This window comes from Salvelinus namaycush, chromosome 2, assembly GCF_016432855.1.
Source record: "Salvelinus namaycush isolate Seneca chromosome 2, SaNama_1.0, whole genome shotgun sequence".
Taxonomy (NCBI): Eukaryota; Metazoa; Chordata; class Actinopteri; order Salmoniformes; family Salmonidae; genus Salvelinus; species Salvelinus namaycush.
The window spans coordinates 59768550-59776926 of NC_052308.1; the positions used below are offsets into that span (position 1 = coordinate 59768550).

At 38.5% G+C, this 8377-nt stretch overlaps 1 long non-coding RNA gene across 1 annotated transcript; it reads right to left on the reverse strand.

The window, feature by feature from the left end:
- Positions 1–5221: 5221 nt before the first annotated feature.
- LOC120026968 lies at positions 5222–6378 on the reverse strand. The gene is made up of 4 exons (XR_005473254.1): positions 6301–6378; positions 5985–6075; positions 5803–5898; positions 5222–5463 (listed from the first exon to the last, which is right to left on the reverse strand). It is a non-coding gene; the product is annotated as an uncharacterized LOC120026968 (long non-coding RNA).
- Positions 6379–8377: the final 1999 nt, after the last annotated feature.

The window sequence follows — 8377 nt, forward strand, 5'->3', positions numbered from 1 at the left end:
AGCGTTCCAATCTTTGGAGATCTCAGATGATACGCAAGAGAGGTTGAACAGGCTAGTAATAGGGGTTGCAACAATTGCGGCGGATAATTATAGAAAGAGAGGGTCCAGATTGTCAATAGGGGGTGCTGTTAGCACTTTGTAATAATGACGTTCCCAAATTAAACTGCCTCGTACTCAATTCTTGCTCGTACAATATGCATATTATTATTACTATTGGATAGAAAACACTCTCTAGTTTCTTAAACTGTTTGAATTATATCTGTGAGTGAAACAGAACTGGACTTAGAGCAATTTTCCTATGTGGATGTGAGAATGCCAAATTTTGCAAGCTGCTCTGAGACCTGTTTATAAATCTGCCTGTCTTCTATTGGTTGAGATGCACTGCATACACCTTCCCCTGGATGTTAGCGAATAGGGAGACTTGAAATGGAGTCTCTACGTAGATCTGAAAGGTTATAAATCGCTTGGCAAGGACGTGTCTGTTCTTTTCGCTCTTCGCTCTGACGCACTGAGGACCTTGGCATATTGTACTAGAACCTTCGGTTATAGCTCTTAGAAATTTCCGGCTGTGTTTTTATTCGATATAGGCTTTAAAGACATCATAATCTTGTTATTTTAAACCAAATTATATCATTTTATGTCAGTATATTGCGATTTTCGGGTATTTAATTTCCTGGCGTTCTAGGGGGTTGGGTATCTCTCTCTCACATGCTAATGTTTACTGCTAATTGCAACATTGAAGAGGACGTTCTACAACCTAGCAACGATTCTTTTGGACAAAGGACACCTTTCCCAAGATTCTGATGGGAGTTCATCAAAAAGTAAGAACTATTTATGCTGATAATTCGTTGTTCTGTTGAAAAATGTCAAATGCATAAGCCGCCATTAATTGCAGTGCAGCCTCGCTTTAACGCACGCTGTATGTTGAAGTAACGTTAATTTTAAAAATGTAACACAGCGATTGCATTAAGAACCAATTTGTCTTTCATTTGCTGTCCAACCTGTATTTTTTAGTCAAGTTTTGGATTAGTTACTGATTAGAATAGGTGCCTCTCCAAAGATTTCACCTGACATTTTCTGGGCAGCTTTGCTACTTTTCTCATTGTATAACCACAATTTGTGCCGCTAAATATGCACATTTTCGAACAAACTCTATATGCATTGTGTAATATGATGTTATAGGACTGTCATCTGAAGAATTCTGAGAAGGTTAGTGAAAAAATTAATATATTTTGGTGGTTTATACGTTATCGCTATTTTTGCCTTGAATCAATGCTGTTGTGATGTTTGCTATTGTGGTAAGCTAATATAACGCTATATTGTGTTTTCGCTGTAAAACACTTAAAAAATCTGAAATATTGGCTGGATTCACAAGATCTGTGTCTTTCATTTGCTGTACGCTGTGTATTTTTAAGAAATGTTTTATGATGAGTAATTAGGTAATACACGATGGTCTCTGTAGTTATTCTAGTTGCTTTGGTGAGAGTTGTGATGGTGGCTGCAATGGTAAACTATGATTTATACCTGAAATATGCACATTTTTCTAACAAAACATATTTATTGTATAGCATATGTTATCAGACTGTCATCTGATGAAAGTGTTTCTTGGTTAGTGGCTATTTATATCTTTATTTGGTCGAATTTGTGATAGCTACTGATGCAGTAAGAAAATGGTGGAGTAAAAAAAGTGGTGTCTTTTGCTAACGGTGGTTAGCTAATAGATTTACATATTGTGTCTTCCCTGTAAAACATTTTAAAAATCAGAAATGATGGCTGGATTCACAAGATGTGTATCTTTCATCTGGTGTCTTGGACTTGTGATTTAATGATATTTAGATGCTACTATTTACTTGTGACGCTATGCTAGGCTATGCTAGTCAGCTTTTTTTACTGATGGGGGTGCTCCCGGACCCGGGTTTGTGAGGAAGTAGAGGTTAATAAGTCACATAAGTTGCGTGGACTCATTCTGTGTGCAATAATAGTTTCTTACATGACTACCCCATCTCTGTACCCCTCACATGCAATATTCTATAAGGTGCCTCAGTCGAGCAGTGAATTTCAAACACAGATTCAATCACAGAGACCAGGGAGGGTTTCCAATGCCTCACAAAGGAGGGCACCTATTGATACATGGGTAGAAAAAAAGCAGACATTGAATATCCCTCTGAGCATGGTGAAGTTATTCATTACATTTTGGATGGTGTATAAACACCTAGTCACTACAAAGATACAGACGTCCTTCCTAACTCAGATTCCGGAGAGGAAGGAAACCGCTCAGGGATTTCACCATGAGGCCAATGGGGATTTAAAACCATTTACAGAGTAAAGTGGCTGTGATAGGAGAAGACTGAGAGTGAAAAGAGGGAAGCCTGTACATATAAAACATATTTCAAAACATGCATCCTGTTTGCAACAAGGCACTAAAGTAATTCTGCAAAACATGTGGCAAAGCAATTCACTTTTATCTTGAATACAAAATATTATGTTTGGGGGAAATCCAATACAACACATAACTGAGTATCACTCTCCATATTTTCAAGTACAATGGAGGCTGAAACATTTTATGGGTATGCTTGTAATCGTTATGTACTTGGGAGTTTTTGAGGACAAAAAAAGAAACGGAATGGAAATAAGCACCAACAAAATCCTAGAGGAAAACCTGGTTCAGTCTGCTTTCCACCTGACACTGGAAGATTAATTCACCTCTCAGCAGGAAAATAACATCATACACAAGGCCAAATCTACACTGGAGTTGCTTACCAAGAAGACAGTGAATATTCCTTAGTGGCCGAGTTAAAGTTTTCACTTAAATCTGCTTGAAAATCTATGTCAAGACTATGTCAAAAAATGGTTGTCTAACAATGATCAACAACCAATTTGACAGAGCTAGAAGAATTTAGAAAATATTATTATGGGCAAATGTTGTGCAATCCAGGTGTGCAAAGTTCTTAGAGATTTATCCTGATAGACTCACAGCTGTAATCACTGCCAAATGTGATTCTAACATTTATTGTGAATACTTATGTAAATTAGATATTTCTGTATTTTATTTTCAATTAATTAGCTAAAATTCCAACAAAAAAAATGTACTTTGTCATTATGGGGTATTGTGTGTAGGCCAGTGACTAATGTATTTTTCCATTTTAAATTCAGAATGTAGCTTAGTAGATGATACAGGATATGTTACTGCTGTTCATTCTACCGGAAGTGCTGTTATCAAGCTCACTCAATGAAGCCAACTCTCAAGATGGTACGTCTAGTGTGTGTGTGTGTGCATATAGTTTAATGACTCTAACCTAAGTGCATGTAAACTTCCGACTTAAAACTCGATTTTCAACTACTCGACAAAGTTCTTGTGAACAAACTATAGTTTTGGCAAGTCGGTTAGGATATCTACTTTGTGCATAACACAAGTCATTTTTCCAACAATTGTTTACAGACATATTATTCCACTTATTATTCATTGTATCACAATTCCACTTGTTCAAAAGTTTACATACACTAAGTTGACTGTGCCTTTAAACAGCTTGGAAAAGTTCAGAAAATGATGTCATGGCTTTAAAAGCTTCTGATAGGCTAATTGACAAAATTTGAGTCAATTGGAGGTGTACCTGTGGATATATTTCAAGGACTACCTTCAAACTCAGTGCATCTTTGCTTGACATCATGGGAAAATCTAAAGAAATCAGCCAGACCTCAGAAATAAAATTGTAGACCTCCACAAGTCTGGTTCATCCCTGGGAGCAATTTCCAAACGCCTGAAGGTATCACGTTCATATGTACAAACAACAGTACGCAAGTATAAACACCATGGGACCACACAGCCGTCACACCGCTCAGGAAGGAGACGCGTTCTGTCTCCTAGAGATGAACATACTTTGGTGCGAAAAGTGCAAATCAATCCCAGAACAACAGCAAAGGACCTTGTGAAGATGCTGGAGAAAACAGGTACAAAAGCATCTATATCTACAGTAAAAAAAGTCCGATATCAACATAACCTGAAAGGCCAATCAGCAAAGAAAAAGCCAATTCTCCAAAACCACCATAAAAAGCCAGACTAGGCTTTGCAACTGCACATGGGGACAAATAAATACTTTTTTGGAGAATTGATGAAACAAAAATAAAACTGTTTGGCCATCATGACCATCGTTATGTTTGGAGGAAAAAGGGGGAGGCGTTTGAGCCGAAGAACACCATCCCAACAGTGAAGCTCGGCGGTGGCAGCATCATGTTGTTGGGGTGCTTTGCTGCAGGAGGGACTGGTGCACTTCACAAAATAGATGGCATCATGAGGAGGAAAATTATGTGGATATATTGAAGCAACATGTCAAGACATCAGTCAGGAAGTTAAAGCTTGTTCGCAAATGGGTCTTCCAAATGGGCATTGACCCCAAGCATACTTCCAAAGTTGTGGCAAAATGCCTTAAGGACAGCAAAGTCAATGTATTGGCTTCAATCCTATCGAAGAATTGTGGGCAGATCTGGAAAAGCATGTGTGGGCAAGGAGGCCTACAAACCTTACTCAGTACAGCTCTGTCAGGAGGAAATGAACAAAATTCACCCAATTTCTTTATGGAAGCTTGTGGAAGGCTACCCGAAACGTTTGACCCAAGTTAAACAATATAAAGGCAATGCTACCAAATACTAATTGAGTGTATGTATACTGCTGACCCACTGGGAATGTGATGAAAGAAATAAAAACTGAAATAAATCCTTCTCTCTACTATTATTCTGACATTTCACATTCTTAAAATAAAGTGGTGATCCTAACTGACCTAAGATAGGGATTCTTTTTTAGAATTCAATGTCAGGAATTGTGAAAAAACAGAGTTTAAATGTATTTGGCTAAGGTGTACGTAATCTTCCGACTTCAGCTGTATGTGTACTACTATTACTGCCCAGTGTAATCTGATGTAATTAGCTCTGCATGCACTGCATCTGTATTATGGTCAAGTTCACATTGTTACACAATAAAAACATGGAATAAAACATTATTATGAAACATGTATGATGTAATTGAAACACTGCTAAAAATGAAAGATTAATCAAAAAAACAACTAAACATGTGTAATGCTTGATAGTTTATTGGAGGATCACAATATGACACGTCAACCATACAACATTGCCACCAGAAATTCTGATCATTATTTATCCACTAACTTGACCAATCAACTATCATGTATCAGGTCTTCAAGTTCATGTTTTTGGATAAAACATATATTCTTCAGAATGTTGATGAGTTCTTCTCAGTACCAAAGTCCCAAGAACTCTAGTACTGTTTTGTTTTCATGTTAGTCAATCATTGATGGATGGATGTTGGAATGATTCATTGAGGTATTGTTAGTGATGACTTCAGAGGTGATAGCTGATTTGATATGGAGACTGAAAAGGATCCTCGGAGCCCCATTCTGGTCGGTTCTCAGCCCAAATGTTCCTTCATTTTTTTCCAAAGCTTGCCAAAAACTGGAATACAGTTTTAAATATGCTTAATGGAAAATACATTTTTAAAAGGCTAAACATTTGAAAATGACTCCGACATGTTCAATACATATTCCAATTACAAGTGACAACCTTTTAAAAGTACTGTTGTTAGGCCAGTATTTGACTACCATTTAAATCATGATTTGCCTCTATGAAACATGATGCTGATAAACAGTAGAGATAAGAGTTAGCCATGTTACTCCCTCCTCTTTCCCTATCACCCTCTGCTAACCTCCCGTTGTCACTTTACTGTTGCTCAGACAGACAGACAGACAGACAGACAGACAGACAGACAGATAGATAGATAGATAGATAGCTCACGTGGTCCTTCATCTTCAGAGGGGCTGTTCTTCAGAGAAGCCAACTTTGCCAAAAAGGCAGCCTTTACACCTTTTAGATCATCCTCCTGCAGGAGAGCTGAGGAAGAAAGATTTTTCGTTTTACTAAATTATATCAGATTTCAACGTGCAGTAAAGTAATACACATTCACTAACAAGACGTACCTTCCTCAGAGTTATCTTCATTGAGGGAGCTTGCTAACAGGACACCCACTAGAGCGAACAGCAGTAACATACTCTGGATCTTCATCCTTTACTAAAGCACATAGAGCACGACATGTTAACACACACACACACACACTGGGTCCTTTAACTCTACCAAATTAAAGAACAGCAAGTTAATATGGATCCCAGGTCTACCGTGTTACATTATACACATGTCCACCTACACCTCTCCATCCATTCCTACCTGTCCACTTGTATACACCTGCCCACTCTTATATACCTTTGCAAAGAAGATTCTCAGTGAAAACAAACATACCTCTTACAGTTGGACGATGCTGTCTGATTGATGGCTGTTTATCTGGATGATGTCTTCTGGTCTTCAGTAGTAGTGTGGTGTCTTTCTGCACTCTGCAGCCCTGTTTTATACTCTTTCTGAAGCCACTGTACCTGCCCCACCCATCCACTACTCTCACAGTTGAATAACAAACAATATGACATTACAGCCATGGCGAAAACAGCAGTCATGCACAGCCTGAAGTGTATGACTGCCCTCCAGGCAAAACGTAGGTCAATATCATGGTTTCCTAGTAATTTCAACTGAATTTGTGACCTGGAGCTTGGATAGGCTAATATGTATAAATGGTGGTTATTTTAAGGTTGTTTCCATCATCAATTCATAACACATTTAGGAAACCAATCATTAAACCTTTTTATTTATTTTATTACAACTTTTTTTGACCAGGTTTGTCTCGTTGAGATTAAAATCTCAATCCAGAGAGACCTGGAACAAAACAGCAGCATCAAATCAAATCATACTGTATTCGTCACATGGACCTTAAAGTGAAATGCTAATTGAAACACTCTTCAAAATGTACGATTCTTTTAAAAAGCGACTAAACATGTGTAATGCTTGATAGTTTATTGGAGGATCACAATATGACACATCAACAATACAACACTGCCACCAGAAATTCTGATCATCATTCTTTATCCACTAACTTCACCAATCATCTATCATGTATCAGGACATAAAGTACATGTTTATGGATAAAACATATATTCTTCAGAATGTTGATGAGTTTTTCTCAGTACCAAAGTACCAATTAACTGTATTACTGTTTGTTTTTTTGACATTCATTGATGGATGGATGTTGGAATGATTCACTGAGGTAATGTTAGTGATGACTTCAGAGGTGATAGCTGATTCCATATGGAGACTGAAAAGGAACCTCGGCATCCCCATTCTGGTCGCTTCTCACCCCACAATTTCCCTGCCTTTGTTCCAAAGCTCGCTCCAAACCGGAATACAGTTTTAAATATGCTTTATGGAAAATACATTTAAAAAACTAAACATTTGTCAATGGCTCCGACATGTTCAATACATATCCCAATTACAAGTGACTACCTTTTAAACCTACTGTGGATTGAGAGCTTCAAGTTCCTTGGTGTCCACATCACCGACAAACTAACGTGGTCCAAGCACACCAAGACAGTCGTGAAGAGGACACGACAAAACCTGTTCCCCCTCAGGAGACTGAAAAGATTTGGCATGGGTACTCAGATCCTCAAAAGGTTCTACAGCTACACCATCGAGAGCATCCTGACTGGTTGCATCACTGCCTGGTATGGCAACTGCTCAGCCTCCGACCGCGAGGCACTACAAAGGGTGGTGCGTACAGCCCAGTACATCACTGGGGCCAAGCTTCCTGCCATCCAGGACCTCTATACCAGGCAGTGTCAGAGAAAGGCCCTAACAATTGTCAAAGACTCCAGCCACCCTAGTCATAGACTGTTCTCTCTGTTACCGCATGGCAAGTGGTAGCGGAGTGCCAAGTCTAGGTCCAAGAGGCTTCTAAACAGCTTCTACCCACAAGCCATAAGACTACTGAACATCTAATCAAATGGCTACCCAGACAACTTGCAAGCCCCCCCCTCTTATATGCTGCTGCTACTCTCTGTTATCTACAGTATGCATAAGTCACTTTACCCACTTGTATTTATTGCGTCAATTACCTCGACCCACCTGTGCCCCCGCACATTGACTCTGTACCGGTTCCCCCTGTATATTGCCTCACTATTGTTAATTTACTTCTGCTGTTTAATAATTTGTTACTTCATATATATATATACGTATATATATTTAAACTGCGTTGTTGGTTAAGGTCTTGTAAGTAAGAACTAACTTTAAGGTCGACACCTGTTGTATTCAACACATGTGACAAATAAAATGTAATTTGATTTGAAGGCTTTTGATTGTATCATGCAGCCCTTCGTTTTGTCACTAACCAGAGATGTCTAATTGACCACTGTGATCTCTACAGTGCTGTCTGGTGGACATAGATAGCAAAACACAGGCTAAAACACTGGTTCATTCTTATTTAGTATTTGTATGT